Below are 25,554 nucleotides of genomic sequence, written 5' to 3' on the forward strand. Positions count from 1 at the left end.
AAAAAAAGTCTGGGTAGAAACACACCAAAAATACAACAACAGCAACAACAACAACAACAACAAAAACCAACCAAACAAAAAAATCCTTTGAAAATTATTAGAGTTAAGACCTAAGTGACCATTTTTTCTTTTGATAGTTCTTTTATTTTCCTCTTATTTGATAATGAATATATGTTATTATAGCATTACATATAAGATATTATTAATAAAAGTAAATATTTGAGTTACCAACTTTCAATTTTTACTCTGTTTTCAGATAGCATGTTGTCTCCTTGTCACTCCTTAATAATTTTATAAGATTTTACATGACTATTCCTTCTTATGCTAATATTAACTGAAATAAGATGTCAAGATATATTATTGTAATGCGACTATGCACTGATGCTGTCTAAAAACTTGATACTACTTGTAAATGAACTCAAGGAAAACATCATTTGGAAGAGGATATAGTCAGCTGTAAGTGCAGCTTATATTTTAAAAGTTATTGATCTGATAATAACAACTGAATTTGCCATAGGAACTAACATAAAAAAGATTGCTTATGAAACAGTTTTTGAGTCTTTGAATAGTTATAATATCTTTGGTGCATAGATATAATAAGCTGTAACTTCCTTTTGTTCAGTTGGAATGTTAAGAATCTATTATACTATAATATCAGTTATGTTACTAACATCTAAGAATTTTTCCTAATTTTTATTAGTTATCATGTTATAATACTACTGTGTCACTTCACTGTTCCCAATCAATAAAAAAAAAAATCACTAAAATGAATCTTATAATTGGTGTTCCCAAGGTCACACAGAAATTGAGTAGTAAATAGGAAGGTAAGGCTGATAAATGTCCAATTGCCATGTACTGCTCCTCTCACACTCTCCCAGGGGATTAGATAGCCTGGAGGATTTTCATTAATTTCAAAATCACTTGCGTAGATCTAGCTCCCACTGGGGTGATGGAAGTTTTTACAGTCTAATGACATGTGTTGGGTTCTGTGGAATGAAGGGGATGCCTTGGTTGAATTCCAAAAGCGTGGATGTCTTTTTCACCAAGCCACTGGTTTCAAGAATTTGAAGACTGTCAAAAATAAATAATCCCTTTGTACTCTGAAGTGATTTCTCTTGGTCAGGTTTAGTCATACTAACAGATCAATGCACAAAAATGTTCACTTTCATAACCGAAGCTTTTATCTGGGGATAGAACCTGAGGAGTTGATTTCCAATGATGAGAATCTGGCAGTTTTCTGAAAATAACATGCACTTAGCAACGCAAATCCTTGCTAGCCAGGGACCACCTCCCTCTTTCTCATAGAGTGGTGTCCAATGTAAATAAAATCATGTGATGCCTGAATCACAACACTGTACTGACCTTTCGTCCCAATGCCAACACACAGCATATTATTTTTAGTTTCAGACTGGCTCAACCAACTGAGCAACAGATCAAAGACTTTGCCTCTTGAGGTTAAAACACTAGTGTTTAGGGTTGCTCCTTTATGGCTCTGAGTAATCAATTAACCTTTCTGCTCCAGTTTCACTCATGTGTAACAGAAGTTGAAGCAAGATTCTGGCTCTACTCATAATACCTTGATCAGAAGTCTCTCTCTCTCTCTCTCTCTCTCTCTCTCTCACACACACACACACACACACACACACACTCACACACACACACACACACCAGAAAAAAAAAAGAAGTTGCACACACACACGCACACACACAGAGACATTTGTTCTAAGTATTACTGTTTTTCCTCCTAGGTGTTAAAAGTTAATGCTGCAAATAAAATCCCCCAAGAACAATTCGTGCTCATACTCCACATGGCATTAGCAGAGGAGAAAATGAGAGCATTCGCTACATAAAAGGCACAATCGCTTTTGTCATTTCCTTCAAATTCCATATAGAATTGCATTGATCAAGGGAACTGTTGTGAAGCGTTAGAAAATCCTATTCTGAAGAGAAATCAAGTTCCATTCTCCCAGGATCTGTCACTTCACATTTGAGTTTGATGAAGTGTTCTTCCTGAAAGTGTGCAGTGATCATTCCAGGTTTTATCGAATGGTTATGCAAAGACAGGCTGGATCTGCTGTGGACATAGATCTTGTCTGTATTTGCCTCAAAGTGTCACAGACAAGCCTGCTTGATAGTAAAGTTTAAAGGCATCTTCCTTTGAAGGTGCCACTGTTCGTTTTCTTATATCCATATACATAATGCATTTGTTTTCCTTTGTCAGCGTCGAGAGTGTGTCATTATTCCCCACTCTCTGCTTTGGGCCTGCCATGACTTCTGGAGTGACAGCTCTTGGCAGCTCGCATTAGCATCATTAGGAGCCTGATGATGTTCTTTCTCACTGGGGCACTGTCAAGGTTTTATCCTAACTTTGTAGTTTAGACTTCTGTGATTTGTGTAGCTCTGCCATCAGCAGAGAAGCAGCAGTTTGAAAGACGCGAACAAAGAGAAGCCTTCATACTAAAATAAGAAAACATCACATTTACTCTCAAATGTATCATGGTCCAGATTTCGTAAGAACACCTGGTGATTTCTCAATATAAAATTTTTAACAGAGTTATCAATTAGATATATTACTTCTGAGATTTAGATGTAATATGGCTTTTATTTTTCTCTTTTCTAAAGAATGGAAGTCACAAGATTAAAAAATAACCCATATAAAATGAGTGCAAAATCAAATGCTCTTTATAAAGCTAACAAATAAAACTAGATTAAGTGAAAAAGTACCTGTAGTTTATAAAAATATCTTTTTGGTTGAAATGATCTTATTAATTACTAGGTCTTCAACCCAAGAATATTTAAAGAAAATTACAATTCTCAAATGTAATAGTTTTAATAGTGTTTTCCCCCCAATAACCTTTTGTTTAATTTGCAAAATCTAGATACATGATAATGAACCATAATTAGCATATTCTAGCGGGTAAATTATTACTCTAACTTGGCTTGTCTTTTACTGTTAAATTTTTTATTTTTCCTAACCTTTGCAAAACCTCCCATATTTATGTAGATAACCAATAATAAGGGCAGAAATATTATTTCAGAGTGTTAAAGAATATAATTTTTTTCTGGATGACTACTGAGATTTGCTTGTTTCTACCTATAGCATCCAAAACAAAGAAATGTTTGGAAAAGGTATTGTGTAAATAAAAAAAATTATAGACTAAACATTTATTGTATATTAAACAATATAAAATATAAAATTATAGACTAAACAATAACCAACCCCCAAGAATGAGAAATTCTTCAAGTCCTCTCTTCGTCTTGGAGGAGATGATCTCTCATGTATGTTGAATGAGGACAGTGCTAGGAGGCCTGAGTGTATGGAACTAATGACTGAACTTATTGTTCATTCTACATAAGATATCCACTTACTATGAAAAGATATACTATAAAATAATTTTATCAACATTTATCATTTGCTGTTTCTCAAAAAAATCTATTTGTAAAAGAAAGAAAATGTTGACAAAAATCAAATGTCTGAAGGCCTGCATTGAATTCTATCATTTGTGCTACAGGGATGTGTTTCTTACTTTTGTTTCAAATATGTTTTCTTTTTTTAGAAAGAGAGTGAAAGCAGGGATGGGTGTAGGGAGGTGGGGGAGCAGAGGGGGAGGGCGAGAGACTCTCAAGCTGGCTCTATGCTCAGTGAGAGCCAGTCACACCACTGGATCTCACAACTCTGAGATCATGACCTGAGCCAAAATCAAGAGATGGATGCTTAACCAGTTGAGCCATCTAGGCACCCCCAGATGTATTTCTTATTTCACAAAGTTATTGAGAGGTTTAGATGAACAACTGCATGTGAAATTGTTCAGAAGGGATAAAAGGAGTATTTAAATATAAATATTGTGTTCATTGCATCCATGTTTTCCAGTCTTCTGGGTTTGGTGTGTTGTTTTCCTTCTCTATGTGTACATGTGTATCTGTGCTTATTGATGTCTTTCTGTGAGTTTGTTATGGTTTTATACTCACCTGATGGTAAACTGTGTAATTTATTAGTGACAATTCTACTGGTTGTGTTTTTCAATCGATGAAAATAATTCAAATAGGAATTTAATAAACTTACTCTATTTGCTAAATATTTTTGTAGTTGATGTCAGTCTTTGTGACACCAGTCCAAAGGAAAGCTTATACCTAGGAGAGACATTTAAACAGTATAATATAAAATGGTTCTTTCTTTGTTTTTTTTGTTTTTTTTTTTTTAATTTTTTTTTTTTTATTTATGATAGTCACAGAGAGAGAGAGAGGCAGAGACACAGGCGGAGGGAGAAACAGGCTCCATGCACCGGGAGCCCGATGTGGGATTCGATCCCGGGTCTCCAGGATCGCGCCCTGGGCCAAAGGCAGGCGCCAAACCGCTGCGCCACCCAGGGATCCCAAATGGTTCTTTCTTTGAAAGCAAATTACCTTATAGCACAATCTGTTTTATAAATGGGTGAGGAAGATCTCGGTGTAGAGAAAAATACATTGTAAAGAAATGAGACAAGTCCCCAGGTTCTGCTTCTAAAAACTGTTAAGTGACTAATCTTGAATGAGCTTCTATGCATTCTACTTGTTTGCTTGCATAAAAGGGACCATATTATTTGGTCCTACAATAGCTTTAAATACAAAATACATAATATTCTATAAATTAAAATTAATATAATATGTTCCTTAGATTTCAGAAAGTTTATAGGAAATTTCTAACAAAGCAGGAGCTTCAATATTTGAATTTTATTTCTGGTTTTCACAGTTTGAAAATCTTCCATTAATATCCTTCTGTAAGTATGTACTTAGAGTGTACAAAAATAGAACAAAAATATTTCACAACTAGGCATAGTATTTGAATAATTATGCAAATTTCTATATCAGTGTTTATTTAGAAATAATCACTTTGCTTTAATTTAATAACTATTTATTAAGCACATTCATTGATTGAACCAGACACTGGTAAGGAATGTGATTCAAAATATGAATAAATATAGCCTTTTAAGAGTCTCTTGGTACAACAAGAGAAATTGATGAATAAAAATAATAATAATAATAATAACAGGCACAAAATGTGTAACTATCACCAATTTTTATAACTTACTTATTGTTCCCAGCCACCATCATCTCCTGCTGGATTATGCAACAGCATCCCAACAGATCTACTTTCTTTTTTTTTAATTTTTATATTTTTATTATTTTTTTACATATGTTTTTAATTGGAGTTCAATTTAGATCTACTTTCGATGACGTCTGCCCACAGTTTAGTTCTAAAGCAGCCAGAAAAATGCTGTCAAAAACATGTCAGATCACAGCATCACTCTGTTCAAAATCCACTGCAGGCCTTTTACAAGGGCCTACAGGACTCTTGTAAAAGAGTCCTCTACCATCTGGCCTCTACCATCCCTCAACTAAGTGCATTAGTCTCGACCTTCCTGCATCCAATGGCACTGACCACATACTAGACCCTACAACATACCAGACACATTCCAGACTCAAGGTTTTTAAATTCTTGCCCTTTCAGCCTTCTCCTAGGTATTTCCTTGCTTCATGTTCTCATCTCCTTCAAATCTTTGCTTATATATTTGCTTTGTAATGGACATTACCATAACCACCCCGTATAAGTTATACTTTGTCTATTCATCTTCACTCCTTGTTTTTCCTTTCCCCGTTCTGTTTCTTTCATAACACTTAACATGTTTTAACGTTCTGTATAATACCATGCAAATATTTATCCAACAAGCTTAGAATATTGTAGAGGTTTGTTTGTTTGTTTTTCTATTCCTGTATGCCAAATGACTACTTCTTGGAATACATGCATTACTCAAAGCATGACTGCTAAATTAATGAAGGTCTACAGGCATAAGTGTAGACACAATCACACAGGAAAAAAAGGAATTGCAAGATATTTGGAGAAGATTGATGAAAGTGGAAGTTTTAATATGGATGATAATAAAGAAATAAATAAGCAACTTAAAAAACAAATTTTCAGAAAATCTAAGTTTCTGTCTTTAAGTTACCAAACTACATTCCATAACATCATAACAAATTAATGTTAAAAAAGTTTAATGCAGGGTCACCTGAGTGGTGCAATTGGTTAAGCACCTGACTCTTGATTTCAGCTCAGTCATGATCTCAGGGTCTTAAGATCAAACCTTGAGTCTGACTCTACGTTCAGCAGAAGAGTCTGCTGGAGATTCTCTCCTTCCTGTCAGCACTTCCCTCTATGATGCACTCTCTCTCTTTCTCTAAAATAAACAAATATTTTTAAAAAAAGTCTTATTCAGAAGTGAAACAGAGCTTGTATCATATTTAGGAAGTACTTAAATACTACCGAGTAATAAGAGTCTATTTCTCCATTAGTGAAATTACTCATATGTTTATTATTACATTCACATATTAAAAAATAAAAAGCTACACAAAAAAGATATAAAATCCCCAGTCTTCTGTTAATATCTCTGACTATATTGTCCTGAGAAGCAATCAATATTTTGCATCACGTCTTGAAAGTTAACTCAGTGGAGTGAGCTGATAGAAACAAAATATATACAGTGCTCCAAAAACAGACTTAAGTGTGTGGTGAGAAGCTTGAGTAAAATCTTAGGAAGTTTCAGTAGGAAATAAGAGAATTCGACACTGTAAACTTTGCAGATATACAAGATACCGTCAGTGGTTTTTTTCCCCCACTCTGATAATTAATACTTGTAACCAAAAATAATAGAATTTCTAAATCCCCAATTCATATTCCCCTCAAAAGAATTCAAGATTAAATAATCAGATCAGTCTTTGAATTTTACTTCATCATATAGGAATTATAAGTTAAACTCTTAATGTTTAAAAAATAATTATTTCCAAATTATATGTGGCATTATTTCATTGTATTATGTTGTTTAACTTAAAGAACACATTTCAATAATAGAAATATAATAATGTAAGCCTTTTGTTTTGAATAATAGTTGTTCTGTGTAAAACCAACTTTTAGTCGTTCAATTGCTTATTCTAAGAAATGCTTACAAGTTGATGGATTTTATGGTACAAGGTGATTGTAAATAACCTCTTTATTTTATTCTCTCATGACTCTATCATCCAAAAGCAAATTAAAATAAACACTAGTACAAATTTATCTTTTTATTTCACATTTTTAAAGAGAAAAATTTGAGCTAGTAAAGCCAATGACATTTTTCTAAAAATCTCTTATCTGAGAGTTTTAACTTATTTTTCTTTGAAGAAGAGAGAAATTAAGTCTATCACAGAGAACTAATTATAAAACGTATCAAACAGTTTTATAGCAGTGTATATATTACAGGCAACACTGGAGACCTTTTCTTTTAACCAAAGGAATAATTTAACTATATTCTAAAGTTAGTATGAAATCTATTAATTTTTCAAAACAGACCTAGTTTTCCACTTATATTATTATAGTCATGGTCCTTGGCCTAAGGGAACTTTTACAACAAATTTTTATTGTACAACAGATATAAAATAAAAATAAAAGAAATAACTATCAAGATTTATCTTTGAAATGAGGAAGTAAATTCTCACATGTGCGTACGTAGGCTAGAAAACTAAAATATGCCAAGTGCTTGCACTAGTGTAGGAGCACAGTGTTGAAACAAGTGTGCCCCACATATGGACACAGGTATGTTGTTATAGGTGTGCATACACCGGCAGCAGCACTGCCAATGATGGTGCAGCTTCTCCAAACTGTGAGCAATTCCTCATTGTATTTCTGGAAAAAAATGTATCTTAAAGCAGCACTTGTAGAAAGGTACTTGGTGTTTGCCAGTGTTAAGATCTAGACTCAGCTGAATAAAGCAAATTTGTCTTGTATGTGAATAGTTGAGAGGATATGGAGACACTGAAAAATATTTTGTTGTGCACAAATCCTAATCTGCATCCAGTAGAGGAGCCCTGACCCCAACTCTAGTAACAACTAAAACCCCCACACAGGTTTCAGAAAAAAACAAACAGGAAAACACTGACTCAGGAATAACACAAAACTCCCAATTAAGATTTGAATTTATAGAACATACATTAATGTATAGATATTTTAGTTAGTGAAAATGGCAGGGCAGTCAAATGCTGATCAAAAGAGATTAAGATTGTTTATAATTGCTGAAAATAATCACAGTGTTGGGATTACTACCAGTTCACCTAGCTTTTATGATTTGTTTTTAACAATCTCTTTCCCTCTATTTCTCTCTCATTCTCTCTCCACACATAATTACAAACACATAATACTTGATATTTATATTAAATTTATAGTATATATGTCAAAAGACTATAAAATTCCAAGTGAACATCTTGATTTTGATTCTAAGAACAGGTAATATCTTCCACCTTAGATATATTCTAATTCATCTATTCCTATTTGATTCAGAACAAGGTGAATTCAAATTTATTAGTGAATCTGACTCATGATCTCTCTGATTCTTTTTTTAAAACTACTCTGGAAATTTCAGTTTGTTGGATTCAAATTTATATCTGAAACCTGGTATTAAAAATGCATAAATGGCAATTCCAAGTATCTGTTTGCCTTATTTTATAACCAGAATCACATAATATAATACAGACACTTAATTTATTAGTTCCTGATTTATATGCAGCATATAATGAGACTAAAAGATCAAAAAGGTCATTGGTATCATTTTTCCTGTACAACCTAACTTCTGCTTAATCTTTAATCTACATAAATGTTAGTATCCTGTCTTCTAAAAGTTATTTTTTTCGCTATTTAACTGATGTTACTATATATGTTATTTGTGTAGGTAATTATTTATAACCTATCTTTTGAAATTGCAATTTCTAAAATAATATTTTTATTTCTACAGATAGTTTTTATTAAATTTTTCTTTCACTTCAAAAGTTTTAAATTTAATTCCACGTTAAAAATATCTAAACTAGGGACACCTGAGTGGCTCAGTGGTTGAGCCTCTGCCTTTGGCTCAGGGCATGATTCTGGAGACCCAGGATTGAGTCCCACATCGGGCTCCCTGCATGGAGCCTGCCTCTCCCTCTGCCTATGTCTCTGCCCCTCTCTCTCTCTCATGAATAAATAAACAAAATCTTAAAAAAAAAAAAATCTAAACTAATCAGAAGGACATATAATACTATTTCAAATTAGTTTACATCAAACTTTGCCTGGCAAAAATTTTTGCATGAATTATCAAAATGCTCCTCATAACTTACCATTGAAACTTTCTTTTTTAGGGATCCCTGGGTGGCGCAGCGGTTTGGCGCCTGCCTTTGGCCCAGGGCGCGATCCTGGAGACCCGGGATCGAATCCCACGTCGGGCTCCCAGTGCATGGAGCCTGCTTCTCCCTCTGCTTCTCCCTCTGCCTGTGTCTCTGCCTCTCTCTATCTCTCTGTGACTATCATAAAGAAATAAAAATTAAAAAAAAAAAAAAAGAAACTTTCTTTTTTAAAAAAGATTTTATTTATTTATTCATGACAGACACACACACAGAGAGAGAGGCAGAGACACAGGCAGAGGGAGAAGCAGACTCCATGCAGGGATTCTGATATAGGACTCGATCCGGGGACTCCAGGATCACCCCCAGCTGAAGGCAGCTCTAAACCACTGGGCCACCGGGGCTGCCCCCATTTAAACTTTCTGTATGTGCTTCTGTGCTTGATGTTTTTAAAGTCAGTGAGTAGATAGTAATATATTTTAATTGAAATAATCTTTAAAATAATATCTTTCTCAAAAATGTATTGACGGAAGTGAATTTTTTTTTGAAGAGATCTTTTTTTTTAAATACTTTTTACAATGCTGTTTCTAAAGGTGGATAGTAAAAACCAGAAATTTTCCTCAGTTAATAAACAGATACTTCTCATGAAGGAAGCATATGAAAATAAAGTAAGTCACTTTGGAAGCTCATGGATGATGCTAATAATGTCAAAGGTGATAATGCTGTGTGTGTGTGTGTGTGTGTGTGTGCTTTAAATAACTGTTTTTGCCATGTCTCTTGTAGAACACTTTGGCAGAGTATCTGCCGATAGTACATGAACAATTTGCTTTCAGATTTTTATTTGGTGCGGGAAAAGCACACTTACCAAAACATCCTTGCTTCAAAATCATGTTATTGGACGCTTACTACAATGGTTGAATGTTGAATTCACTCATTTTATAACCATGGACGATGTACACCAACTTCAGAAAGAGAAAGTTGATAGGATTGGAACTCTGGTTCCTAGGCATGCATATTATTTCCTCCATTCATTTGTTTGGTTAACTCTTCTTTGTCTTTAATCTTTCAATTTACATATCCTTTAATCCATTAACCTTAACCTGGGTTATTTTCTATTGTTATTCATTTCCATCTGAATTTTATCTACTTATATAATTTTGTCTGATTTTGTTATGAAGATTATTTCCTTGCCTGGTTTCTTTTACAGGTTATAAATTCTCTGAGGATAGAAGGAATTAAGTGTATCTTTGTTATTGCTCTTTCCCTATTCTCAATCATATTATCTGGCTCAAGAGTAATCATTTGCTGAACAAACATAATTTTTTTTTAAAAGGACATGGAAGGAAGAAAGAAAAGAAATAAGAAAAATATAAAGAGTAATTTTATCATCTTTTTATTTATCATTAAGAGTCTCAAGATGGAGTCAGCCCAATGTTACTGGCTTTGAGGGTGATAGAAGTGGTCATGAGCTAAGGAAAGTAGATGCACTTAAAAACCTGGAAAAGGCAAGCAAATGATCCTCTAGAAACTTCAAAAGAAATACAGTCATGTAGACACCTTGATTTTAGCCCAGTGAGACCCATTTCAGAATTCTGACCTCCAGAACTATAGGGTGAGAAATTTGTGTTGTAAGCCACTACGTTTGCAGTAATTTATTATAGAATCAATAGGAAACTAAAACAGACTTGACACATTTGCTGTCAGGAGATCATCAATGTCCTTTTCTTTTCCATCTCTGTTTCTAGTAATATTCCTGCAACTACCAGCCATGTGTGCAGGCTCAGAACCCTGTCTATGGCTTCTGCTTACTTGTGACTGTTTACGGTTATTACTACCCCTCTGTCTCTGTCTCCTGCTGCCACTCTGAATGTCTATTAGCTTTTTCTCTTGACCTTGTTTCTTAAGTGTGATAATTTATTTGACTCAGCAAATTAATACCACACTGTTTAAAATCTTAATGCCAGTTCATTTCCCTAGCAATGATGAAGTTTTGGAATATAGGTGAGGTTCAGTGGGGTGGGATCTGGAGCGGTGACCAAGAAAGAATTCTTGAGATGTCTTTGGTGCAAAATGGTGGTTTTATTAAAGCATGGGGACAGGACCTGTGGTCAGGAAGAGTGGCTGCCCCAGGACTGTGAAGAGTGGCTAATCATATGCCTGGGAATTGGGAGGGGTTTGGGGATAGCATACTCTCTAAAGAATTTTGGAAGCAAGGTTTCCAGGACTTTGAAGGGGCTAGCTATTGTTGGGAAAAGGTCACTTATTACCATCTAATAAAACCTTAGTCATGAGACCCTTCAGATGTATATCGGTGGGCCATATGCTGGTGGGATGATTGCCAACAAGTATCTTGGGGAGTTTGGAGATAAAAGAAATTTCTAAAGGAATTTGTATATATTAATGTAGACTCACAGGATCCCGGGGGTCGGGCCAAGATTGCTTTTTGCCCTTAGCAAAGTATGAACATCGAGGCAGTTGAGTTGGCAGAGGAATGTCCCTCTGCCTGTTTCAGGGACTTGTCAATGTGCTGCCCCGAGCTTGAACTTTATCTTTTCTATCTTGTATCCCAGCAGCCAGTACCATGCCAAATGGCTATTGCATAGCAGATGTTGGATTGGTTAAATCTTTTTTGATTGACAGAGAATTATAAAACACAATGACATGCAACTAATATATTGATAGAACATTTCATGGAACTGATGGCTTACCCTGTAGCCCTTTGGTATAATGGCCTTAACAAACATTCAAAATGATATCAATTTTCCAATAAAAGTATAAGTTATGGGGCACCTGGGTGGCTCAATCGTTGAGCATCTGCCTTTGGCTCAGGTCACGATCCCAGGATCCTGGGATTGAGTCCCACATCAGGTCCCCTGTGAGAAGCCTACCTCATCCTCTGCCTGTATCTTTGCCTCTCTCTCAGTGTGTCTCTCAGGAATAAATAAATAAATAAAATCTTTAAGAAAAGTATAAGTCATAACATTGTTATTTGTTAATCATCCCATCAGTTGAATGAAATTATTATTATACTTCGATAACTACAGACTATTTCTAGTAAACTGGTGGTTGTAGCAAAAGAATCACCTTTGAATTGTGTATCTCACTTTTTGTGTGATCACTTTTTGCTCCATAACTGTCCATGTGATTTTTGCATACATCTTAAATTTCTGCCATTTTAATGGGTTTCAAATGTTTTTTTTTTTTTTTTAAACCAGGCCTGGATACAGTGTAGATATCATCCCCACTTTTCCTCACCAAAGTCATAGGGATAACTTTAGTCTATTAATAATACATATCGAATTCCATCATGAAAAGAGATTATTACATCATAAAATATATAACAAATTTATATAACTTTAACTTATATGCTATTATGTATATAATAATATATATTATATATCACAAATGAATACATAATCCATGATATGGATAATATCCATATTTGGTTTCAAAAGGTTCCAAAATAACAAACTGAGTGGTTTAAATTAAGAAAACCCAAGGAGTGCCTGGGTGGTGCAGTTAGGCATTCAGCTCTTGGTTTCAGCTCCAGTCATGATCTTAGAGTTGTGGGATCAAGCCCCGCCTTAGTGTACATGCTCCACATGGAGTTTGCTTGAGATTCTCTCTCCCTCTCATTTGCCTCTCTGACTTAGGTGCACGCTCTCTCTCTCTCTCTCTCAAATAAATAAACCTTAAAAAATAAAAGTCAAATAGAAAGTTGTTAACATAGCAAGAATAGAGCTGTTATGCAAAACATACTTGATTCTGAGCCAGGAAAATTATAGTACATAATGTTTTCTGACTTGTTATGATGTGGACCATCAATCAAAAGTCCGTATCTTGGCATCAGAATATAAGAATAGTGTCCTCAATGTGTCTTCACATAGACTGAAATGGCTTTATAAAGATAGAATAGTCAGAAACCAATAGAAAGAAACCTGATATGAAGGAGAAGAAGAATTCAGATACAAGATGGAAAGCTATTGTTTATAGAAATACTTCAAGAAATGATGGGAGGTCAAGCTGCTTTTATGAAAAACTGTTAAGAATTAGTTGATGATTTATTAGCAGGTTTTCAGAAATAATGCTCTGCTGGTTATAATTAGGCTTAAACTACAAGTGATGATACTAATTTCTTATTTGTCAATTAAATTGGAACAGGAAATAATCAACCAGATATCTCAAATAATAAACTCTCACTTACTTAGGGGCATCTTGGATTAATGGTGGAAACTAAAAGAGTAGCAGACTCTCATCCTTTTGAAGATTTGCATAAAAAATTGCCACCTGTAATTTTGGATCAAGCATTTTCCAATTTTCTTGTAAAATATATAAGAAGTGGTTACAGAGAAGGAAATCACACCCCACAGAAAAATAAAATAATGATTCGTCTAAAACCCAGAATCTGGAAAGAATCAACAATTATAATTAAGAAGAAAAGTTCAATCGAAGAAAATCTACATGGGCACAACTTGATGGCAAAAGCAGATTTTACTTCATGAAAATTAGTTTACCTAAAAATTTGAACTAACACTTTCTATTTCTCCCAAAGTCTGTTTTATGACTTAGAAACCAAAGATTTCTAGAACAAGAGAACTGGGCTGCTGTCCACATTATGATATCCCCACATTAGCTGCAAAAAGTTGAAAATGTCTCTCTGTTCTTGCAACCTGCCATTGTCAGATAAGATTCTTGTCTGAAACACTGTATACAAGCTGTGAGAGTGGCTATTTTCTCAACTGTACCAACAGTAAAGCTACTGACTGTCAAAATTCATAGGAAAGAACTTAACTTCTTATAGTCAATGGATACTATAGGTCATTAAGTCATTATTCTCTCAAAGTTCTAGTTGAAAACAAGTATCTCAGTTGAGAATCTGGGTACCTGTACTACATAGAGGTTTGCTTTTGGAGGCAGCCAATTATGTCCCCCTTCTTCCTATATCTCACATCATCCCAATTATGTTTCCTTTTTTAAAAAATATTTTATTTATTTATTCACAAGAGACACAGAGAGAGAGAGGCAAAGACACAGGCAGAGGGAGAAGCAGGCTCCATGCAGGGAGCCCGACAGGGGACTTGATCCCAGGACTCCAGGATCATGCCCTGGGCCAAAGGCAGGCCCTAAACTGCTGAGCCACCCAGGGGCCTCCCCAATTATGTTTCCAAACATAATGAAGAGAATGAATATCTTAGAAAACAGTGCCAAGAAAATGGAAAAAGCATTAAAGTTCTAGAAGAATAGATCCCACATATAATGCATGATGTGGAATTGAGATAGTAATGACCCAGTTTCATTGCATGATACAGATTGATGTTTTTGAATAAATCAATCAGATTCATTAAATCAAAACAAGACGATGGGGAAAAAGGAGACCACTTTGCCAAGACAGCTGGTATAAGTGCCAATTTGAATATGCCTGTTGTCCTGAAAGCTGTTTGCAACTGCCTAACTACTAATTACATGTGTGAAGTCTGCTACTACAGAAGTAGACTGAAGATAATACTATCTGCATCTTAGACAAATAATGTGTGTGCACAGGTCTTGCTATGTTTAAGGGTAAGTAAAAACAAATTTATAATTTTAAGTATGATGACAACAACAAATCCAGAAGAATTGATAGGTCAGTTTGTTTGTAAGGTTGACTTAATGGGGAAAAAAACCAGAACAAAAAACCCCCCTAAACTCTGCAAAGTATAAGTCAATAAAAAAGGAAAAATTTTTATTATTCTTATAATTCACATTATAAGAAATTTTAAAAGTAATATACTTGGGCTAAAAAGGTGAAAGAGTTAAAGTTGTTTTGTTGAAGTTTACATTAATAAATATTAAACTTGGAAAAAATCTGGGAATATATAAATGACTAAAATTCACTTATCCAGCATAAATCAGAATATAACAATATTCTTATATATCATGCTCTTTTATGGATCAGTCTCTCATAATTTAATAATAGAATGCTTTTTAAATCTTAAAGGAATAAATAATCCCCCTGTCTAAATCTGAAGCACAGAAAATGATAAATGTTTCAAATTTATTTATGTATTCCAGTATTTGCTTGATATTCCAGCTTGTAAAATATAGAGGGGAAGAAAATGTATAGGCAAATCTTAACACTGAGTATTGGCAAGGGTATGTAGGAAAATGGGTACTTTGATAAAAGGCTGTTGAGAATAAATTAGGAAGAGATTTCTGGAGGGAAAATTGGAGGTTTCAAAGGAAATATAGCACAAAAATTGTCATGGATATATTAAAGAGCTAGCTATGAAGATATTTACCAAATATTACTTATAAGAAAAAAAATCAGAAGCAATACAAATATGGGGTACTTTGATACATGTTAAATGAATTTTTCACCATCTAAATAGGCAAAAGTATAGAGCTAATAATTTCATGTTGAAAGAACATTTGATGATCTAAAAATATGAAGAAAAGTTTCAATATACTACATTATATAAAAAAGGAATTTACACAGTTATACATAAATACGTAATTTTTTAAATGCATAGGCATTGGCACTAGTAGAAAATTAGATCTAGGATGTCAACAGTTATTGTACCTGAAAGTTTAATTTTAGGTGAGTTCTATTTTTTCTCTTGGTCAGTGTAAAATATTTCCTAAAATTTATAACAAATATATATTATATAATATAAATTTACAAAATAAAAACAGAAGTGTCTCAATCTTTAAATAGAGTTTTGTAGGTTATTTGAGTGTATTTCATTATTAACCTTCCTCTTTTTAATTTAAATTCAATTAGCCAACATATAGATTATCATGAGTTTCAGATGGAGTAATTCATCAGCTGCATATAACATCCAGTGGTCATCACATCACATGCCCTTCTTAAAGTCCATCACCCAGTAATTCCACACACCCCCATCCACCTCCCGTCTAGCAACCCACAGTTTCTTTCCCTAAAATTCTGCTTGGTGATTATTTTCCTTTACATACTTGGCCTTTCTCCATCCTGAGTTTTTTTTTTTTTCTTTTTTACAATTTTATTCTATTTAATCTTTTCAAGAAAATAAGATTTTCTCATGTTATTATTAGAAATTACTGTATTGACCAATTGATTTCTTAGCAGAAGTTTACAAACACGTTAAATCACTAGTAGACTTGGGTGCTTCTTAGAAATTCAGTCTCCTGGGCCCCTCTTCCCAAACTGGAGAGTCAGCTGAGGGTGAGAGCTGGGAATCTGTATTTATAATTAGAGCTCCTGGGTACTCTAATGACCAGGCATATATGAAAACCAATTCTTGTGAAAGATAAATTTGTAGACTGATTTCATAGATTCAAATATGTAAAGGGCTATTCTAATAAATCACCAGCTACATTTTCATTCTTCAGTAAGAATAAAAGAATAGAAATAGGCATACATCATACTCTCAGGGATTTTGGTGAGATATGTAAGGGTTGAGATGAATTGGCTCTGGAATTCTCAGAAATGATACTATTTATTTTGGCATGGTTAGCTATAGTCTTCTCAGTGGCAGAATGTGACCTAAAATTAATTTTAATCTGCGTATTCAATTCTAAGTGTTTTGATATTTTGAATAATCTGCTTAACTGCACTTAAAGAAACTATGTGAGTTTTAAAATATCATTATAATATACAACATTTTAAGTTCAAGGACACATTTGTCAATATTTCATAACCCAAGGTCATTAATCCCAATGTATTATTTTGCTAATGAAAATAGAAATGACATCAGTCTTCTCAGTAACACAATGTTAGTTTGTTAAACATTTCCTACGCATACATGTTCAGTGGCACTCTGTGTCAAGAAGCCAGGGGTTGTGTAAGTATTGGTAATGCAATCATATGTTGAAGTAAACTCATGTTCAGATAAGAAGGCTTATTTGGGGGCTTTTTGTATTTTCCATCTCCAAAAACAAAGATAAAGATTGTCACAGAGTAAAAAACCAAACAAAACAAAACATAACACCTAAATCAAAACAGAACAAACAAAAAAACATCCCCCAATTTTTCCTATTACATAAGTAATAAGGAAGGGAAAGAAGTACCTTTAATAGAGACAATATCTTATGATTTTATCCTATATGGAGGGACAGTATAGCTTTCAACCTAAAAGAGATGGATAGTATAATGCATCATTTAAAATAAACTGTAGCTTTTCTTTAACAGGTACTTAATGATAAATTTCATAACGAAGGGAACTGACACAAGAGTAATGAATGAAGAGGATTTTGTGATTTTCCATTTGCAGAAAGTTGAAGAGATCAATGCATTTGATTGTTGCTTTTACATTAATATTATCACTTACCTCAGACTTCTTGCGTCATTAATAAAATTGGTCTGACATTCTGTAGAGAGTAAAGCAATTTACTTAAGTCAGTTAATGTATTTTACTTGGATACATGGAGACAACTAATTCTTGGTAGAGAGGATATTGTCACAAAACATGGGATCTCATACACTTAAAAGATGTTTTTATTTAATGGAACTGTCTTTTAAATAGAGGAATTGAATGCCTACTTCCAATCACATATGGTTTGTTTTTCACAAAACCCTACTTTTAATCCCAAATATATCTACCTCAAGGAATATCCAGTTTTCCTCTGATCAAGTCTAAATTCTGACCAACAGACTCCTGTCTTTAATGATTGAGTTAAAAGTACATAATTAAATATCTTAAAATTCTATGTAACATACCATGTCTAGTTCATCTCCTACCAGCACCTAAGACCACCATTGAAATGGGCTTAATTTCCTGAGAATTGAAAAAAAAAAAAGTGTTCTCTGTTTTTCTACATTTGCAAATGAGAAGCACTGCCTGTCAATTCACTATTTCTCTGAGATTCACAGGGAGCTGGTTGAAGAAAAGAGAGAGTAAGCTGTTATAGATAGATGGTGAGCAAAAGAAATAAGCAAGACTGGGATAAGATTCAGAGCCTTTAACGGTACTTTGGCCCCCGAGGCACAAAAGCTGAAGGTAGGGGGGTCTACCAGAAGGTTGATCAGCAAAGTCAGCTTCACAGGATCTGCCTAGGCAGTGGAAGTCTCCACTGCTTTCCCAATTTTGCTTAGGTATCACTGATGTCTCTCCTGGCAATGACTGGCAACAACAGTAAGGCACAAATCATAAGCTACATTATTGAAAAATAGAAATTGAAAAATGCAAGTCATAAGAAAAATAAGAACAACAACAAAAATAAACAACACTGTATTGATTTCCACATCATATAGCATCAAATTCAGCAAGGGCAGATTTTCCAATTCTTTTTTTTTTTTTTCAGATGCTCCAATTCTTGTGAAAACTAATAAAATTATTACAATATCTACTGCCATATAGTAAGTATATATTTTGTATTAAGAACTTTTTAATTTTTATATTAATAAAATTGTCTAAATCTTACACCAAACTTGTGAGGTAGGTTTTGTTATATCCCTTGCTTAAAGAAAGAAGGAAAATGCTTCCAAGATTACACAAAACTTGCTTATGGGTCACAGTGATTGAGCTTGTAGATCTTGGTTGGGCACAGAACCACTTGACACCATGATTTAATGCCTTTCTACAGTGAAGCTATTTGTCATTATTTATTCAATCAAACTTATGGAGTACCTGTAAGGTACAAGGCATGATTCGTGATTCTGGATTTATAGACAGAGTGACACTACCACAAATACTAGCTGCTTCTATGTTCTAGTCTGTGCTCCTTTTTTCAAAAAAGTTTGTATTTAAATTCCAGTTAGTTCGTTATATGCATGTAATATCAGTTTTAGGTGTACAATTTAGTGATTCAACACTTCTATACTCCTTAATGTCTGTCACTTTGGTCTGTGTTCTAAGTGATTATTTAATTCACACAACAGCCCAGTGAGGTAAATGTTTTATTATTTCAATTTTACAGTTGCAAAAAATAAACAGAGATTGAAAACACTCTGAAGATCACACAGCTATAAATAATGTAATATTTCCTCTCCAGGGAAAATAAAAATATAAATAGATAAAACCTATATCCAAACAATTATATTGGATGCCAAATACCAAATGCTAGTCATATCATCTGTTGCTTAGATCATATGGTATATAAAGGTATTATTATACTTTCCATATGAAATTTTAATTATGAGTATTCTTTGTTAGAAAAAAATGAATAATGTCTTATTTATAGATATAGTCTCCAAAAAGCATCAAGAACATAGCAAGAGTGAAAAACTATCTTTGGTTAATAACAATAATGTTGATAAGATTTTTTTCATTGGAACCTATAGGAAACTATGTAAGGGGTCAGCATTTGTGATACATGATTTTAGTAAATTTAAAAACTGTCAGAAACACTTTTCAACTGATTACTTTCAAGCTTATTTTCAATCTCCATTTTCAGAATTATGATAAATTATGATCATCCCCAAAATGGTTTTTGCTTTCTTTTCTTTGTTCTGCTTGTAGTTGGGGACACAGAAGCTGAGCATCAGGCAAGAAATCTCAGGTCTTACGAAGTATAAGTACATTTGTAGGGATTAACAGGAATCACAATCTTTAATTATTATGATCTCCCATGGCAGTCATCCTTTATGACTTTTCTTAACTACATAAATATTTCACAATTTTTGACAGTCATAGAAATTTGTATTTAGATGGGTAACAAAATAATGTAATAGCAAATAACTTCTTTTTTTATAATGCATGACAAGAAATTTTAATACAGGGATCCCTGGGTGGCGCAGCGGTTTGGCGCCTGCCTTTGGCCCAGGGCGCGATCCTGGAGACCCGGGATCAAATCCCACGTCGGGCTCCCGGTGCATGGAGCCTGTTTCTCCCTCTGCCTGTGTCTCTGCCTCTCTCTCTCTCTCTCTGTGTGACTATCATAAATAAATAAAAATTAAAAAAAAATTCTTAAAAAAAAAAGAAATTTTAATACAAGGAATCTGCCACATGATATGGCAAGGTCAAATTTTTAGCCTCACTTCAGAGGTTCTTTTCAACTAATTAAGTAGCAAAAGAAGGAGGAGGAAAAAATAAAGGTTTTAAGACCCTGAAAAGAAATTGTGTATTGTCTAGTTTCTCTTACTGGTAAAGCGAAAGTGATTTATAAGGCTTAATACCTGAATGATTAAAAATGTAAGTTTGGCTGGTCCACCTTAATGGCCTGTTATTTAAATGAATTTTATACTTAAGTGAGATTCCTCTTTCTGATGTCATGGTTATGTTTTCATTGTTCCAGTAGAGTCATAGATTCCTATTTCTTCACCCTTGAAGGCAGGTTGAATTTCTGCAAGTAGAGAACAGGAAAAAGGATTTCTAGCAGATTCAGGCTAGACATGGAGGCAAATACATGTGATCAATTGTTTTAGTAAATCATTATTTCACATCTATTTAATAGCATATGAAAGTCAATTATAAGATTAGGGAATGGTGAACAACTCAGTCAGAATGAATGGATATGGACGTGGAATTGTTTAAATTGTTACATTGAGCCTCTGGAGAAGAATAACATTTGCAATTAACAGTGATTTAGGGGATGATCTAGAAAGTGGAAACAGCTCAAGGTCACTCTTATACGGGAAGAGCTTGGACGGTAATCCAGACGTTTCTTCTAATTGTCAAGTGAATCTTAAAAATTAACTGCTCTTTTTTCTTAGAGAATATATATTACTGTATGTCTAGTCTTTTCTTAACACCTCTGAAATAAAACATATTTCAGCAATTCTTGTTCTAAAATTAGAAATTATATATCTTCTTAGACTTTCTATTACAATTGTTTTTTTATTATTTATAATTCAATGTGGTCATAAAAAAAGAACACCCTACATTTTTTATTATATCTTAATATTTTCTTTTTCTTTATTAATATTTTCTTACACAATACAGATTGGCTGAAAGGGAGTAGAGAATGTTTTGGAAAGCTAAGTGTATAAAAGGTGCAATTTCATCTTCAGATAAAAAGAGTTATATAAAATAAAATGATTTAATAAAATAATTTAATAAAATAAACATATATACTCTATTATACTCTATATATGTAATCAGTTTAGAATGACACTTTCTAAAATATTTTCTGATGAAGCAATTTTTGTTTTCCTGGATTAATAGCTATTCTAGAATGTGTTTCTCCTAAATGTGAGTCTTTGTTTTGGTAGGAGAGAAAAAAAATTACAAGAGGTTCAGTATGGTGCTTATTTGCTACCTTGATGGCATGTGAAAAACACTGTACTAATGGATTCAAAATAATTTATTTGCATTTAAAAGTTAAAGTATCTATTACTCTGGAGACTTCTCACCTTTCATGTCCCCATAGAGGTTAACACACATAGCTTTAAGCTCTTGGTTGAGAAATATAAGGAATTGAAGAGTGAACAGAAGGCTAGCTGAGGACAAAGCACAAGGTCACACCCTGCAACTCCCCCTCTCCTGGGTGGGATATGTATGACACTCCAGGAAGCTCCCAACTATCATAATGTTAATGCCTTGCTATAGGGCAAAACAACCTTAACTTGACAATGGTAAGGGCTCCAGTATCTTGTAGGTCCTCTTTAGCATTTGAAAATCCTTTGAAATCCACTTTTCCTTACCTCCCCCAACTCCTAGGTGTATAATCAGCCACCACTCAAAGCCCAGGCAGTAGCTCTTCTGCTGAAAGGTCCTGTCTGTGTGCTTTAATAAAACCAGAATTTTGCAACAAAGACATCTCAAGAATTCTTTCTTGGTCATCGGCTCCAGATCTCACCCCACCAAACCTCATCTATATTTCAAAACTACATCAGAAGCATGAATAGTATATGTCTAGGCATTGTTGAACAACAACCACAAACTTGATTTGGTAAACAACACAAGCTTTTATTTTGTTCACAAAGTATGAGTCAGTAGGACAGATCTGTTAATCTGTTTTTCAGATAGCAGATGGATCAGCCTTGATTGGTTACCACAGGGCTGGTGCTCCAACAGGCTAGCTTGGGCTTGTTCATATGGTGGAGCCAGAGTCAATAGTGAGCAAGTAGAAGCATGCATAACTCTTGAGGTCAAGCCTGGGAACCAATCAATTATTGCCTCCAAAATACATCAGCCAAAGCAAGTCAAAACTAGCCAAAATTCAAAATATTAAAGGGAAAAAAACCAACTTCACTTCTTGATGAGAAAAGCTGTAAGTCACATGACAGGAGACATAATTCAGGGGAGGGGTGGAGAATTGGAGCCATTTTTGCAATCAGACATAAGCAACATGGATTGATTGACCAAGATGGCCTTATAGTTCCCCTAGGTTCAATTAAACCTCACACAGAACTCATCCTAACAGCCCTCTCCTCAGAACATTTACTTTAGGAAAATTGTAACTGTAAATTCTTTCCCTGCCCCTTTGTAATATTTGTAAATCTTCTCCCAGACTCTTGACAGGTTTATCATCTATGAATATCTTTCTTAAGGATCTGGGAGCCATCCCTTTGAAATACAATCATCAAGGAAGAAAAAAGGATGCTTTCTTTTAGTTCTTGTAAAAAACTAGGCAAAGATTAGCAAACATAGATGGCCTAATCACAGAGACTAACATTTGCAGACTCAAGAATAATCCAGTGTGCCCCACACTTGCTATTGCTATTGATCCATCTCTGCCCCTAAGGTCCTCCAGTATTTTCCCATTGGCTCACTTCAGAGTTAAAAACCTTGCTTTTTTTTTTTTTTTTCCCAGGGGAGTTGACTTCAATCTCTCTTCTCTCCCTATTACAGAGGTTTTGAACAATTATTCCTTACCTGTTTAACTCTGTTCAGTTCCACTTTTCTGTGATACAAACAAAGGGAAAATTTAGGCATTGTGCACCTGAGTAGTTTACTATAATCAGGCTTACTTACCTTCATGAGTGGGATAACAGTAAATTGAACTAGATTTTTTGTAAAGGCAAACCCAGTCCTGTTCTCTATGGTCTCTATATAACTGCAAAAATGAACTGGCAAAATAGACACAATTTAACAATTAATGATGCTTTAAAATTAATCAAATAAGCTAATTGAAAATAAAGGGCAATGTGCTAGTTAGCAATTAAGTAAACTTTCAAGAATGTTAAACATTTGGTGATTGCATAGTATTATGCCTACTTTCTCGATAGGGAGCTAGCTTCTGTTTCAATCTAAATCATATCTGAAGTAAATCCCTGGAAGCACCAACTTGACATTGTCCTCAGCTCACTATTAATGGAGGTGCCTCAGTGAAAAGGAGGAATGAAACTTTACCAGAAGAAACATTTAAAACACTGAATATAAGTGATATTGCTGCAAAGACAGAAGTGGATCATTAAACTTTGCTGCATATAATCTTCCTTCCTTTTGGTCATGAGAGATGACTCAGAATTTAATATGTTCATTTATCAATTTATCACTCCATCGCTTGCAGAAATTTAAGAATCAGTTTATAAAATGCTGATGACCACAGATAAAAATAATTATTTTACGTGTCAGTTTTTTTGAGCAAAATAATAAAAGTTATCAATAACTCTTTCAAATCAATACTGTAGAGGACATCTACCTTGACCCAATTACAGAGAGACTGATTTGAAATATATGAAGAAAAGAGATGAGAGGTAGAATTGGACAATGTAAATGAGATGTATTTGAGAGAAAAGTGGAAGCAGAATAGTTTGAAATTAAGATTTTTAACAAGTGTAGATTTTGTAATTAGGTATCGATTTTTTTCTAAAACTTGAAAATTGATTAAGTTTGTAGATGAAAGATGCTATTTTCAAAAAGTTGTTTTTGCTTTTTAGTTACAACACTGTTGTAATTAATATAGGTCCTATTGTCATTGGGTTCCAGATAATTCTGTGTGTGTGTGTGTGTGTGTGTGTGTGTGTGTGTGTGTGTTGGGTAAAAGGAGGACATTGTTCTGTACATCATGGGATATTTAGCACCATCTCTGTCTTCTATTCATTAGATGTCAGAAGTATCACTCTGTGGAGGCCAAGAAAATTAAGGCCATTCCACCTTAAGTTCTGCGTTAGCACAAGTACAGCCATTTCAGGCCCCTGTGAATAAAAGCTGGACTTTACCTTACTTCAGTTACAGGGAAAAAACGGCTTTGAAAGCCCCATGTTAGAATGAGAACAGAGCTTAATGCCCTTGAAAGCCCCATATCAGAATGTAAACAGAACTTGAGAAATTCCTCCCCCCTTCCGGAGGTCCCCTAGACCAGCCCATAACACTCAGTTGGAACCACCTCAGGGTCCAAGTCCCTGCTCCACTGTGTCGCTCTGTCGGGTATACTTGGACCCAAGCTCGAGCTTGATAATAAACCCTCATGTACTTGCATTGGTGTCGGCTCCTCGGTGGTTTCTCAGATTCACAATCTTGGGCACAGCATTTGGGGGCTCGTCTGGGATCGGAGAGACCCCCAGGACCCCATCCAGAGGGTCCCATGCATGGTGAGTGCACTCAATTTTTTCCACCTTTTGCATGTATATTTTCTGAGAGTTCTACACTGTATTTTTACCTGTAGGAATTCCAATATGTATTGGGTCGACATTGGCTTAGGAGGACGCATTGGCAGGCCTTTGACCGGGGGTCTTGAGGAGATGTCCCTTGCCCCTGCCTGGAGGATGGAGGTCCTCATCTTAAGGGGGACGGGGTTCTCATCTGTAAGGGGGACAGAGGCCCTCGTCTGTAAGGGGGACGGGGGTCCTCATCTGTAAGGGGGTCGGGGGTCCTTGTTTGTAAGGGGACGGAGGTCTTCATCTGTAAGGAGGGCCGGCTGCCAGCCCTTCAGTTTACTTTCAGTTTTGTCTCCGTGGCCACACTGGAATGTCTGTCTATGTTATTGTGTCCTTGTTAATCGTCTTTACTGTCTGTGTGTTGGTGTGGATTGGGGACATAATGGGGCAGACACAAACCACTCCCCTGTCTCTTATGCTCTCCCACTTCTCGGAGTTAGAGAAAGAGCTCATAATCTGAGCACAGACATTCGGAGAGAGATTTCAAATGTATTGCATGTCAGAATGGCCAACCTTTGACCTTGGATGGCCCTGAGAAGCAACTTTCCACCTATTATCTTACAGGTTAAGGCTGTGATCTTCAGGAACAAACCAGATGGCCACTCTGACCAGGTTCTGTACATCCTGGTCTGGCAGGACATGATCGAGATTCCCCCTCCTTGGCTAACCATTTTTACCCCCCAAAGCAGGACCTACCAAGATTCTAGCCCTGCGGAAAGCTGAGGAGACCAACTCTACACCCCAAGTGCACCTTTATCCGGTCTTGCAGGATTCCTCTCTGGAGGACCTTATTTTCCCACTGCCCTACCAGGCGCCCCCTCCCTCTTCCGCCCCCCCATTGGAGGCACCGAGGGCTGCAGAAGGGGTGCCCCCCCTCCCTGAGAGGGAGTCCCCGTGCGTGGGCCAGCAGCGGGGACACGGTGGGACCCAATCGCCGGCACCACCTCCAAATGCAG

The sequence above is a fragment of the Vulpes lagopus genome, chromosome 24 (assembly GCF_018345385.1).
Source record: "Vulpes lagopus strain Blue_001 chromosome 24, ASM1834538v1, whole genome shotgun sequence".
NCBI lineage: Eukaryota > Metazoa > Chordata > Mammalia > Carnivora > Canidae > Vulpes > Vulpes lagopus.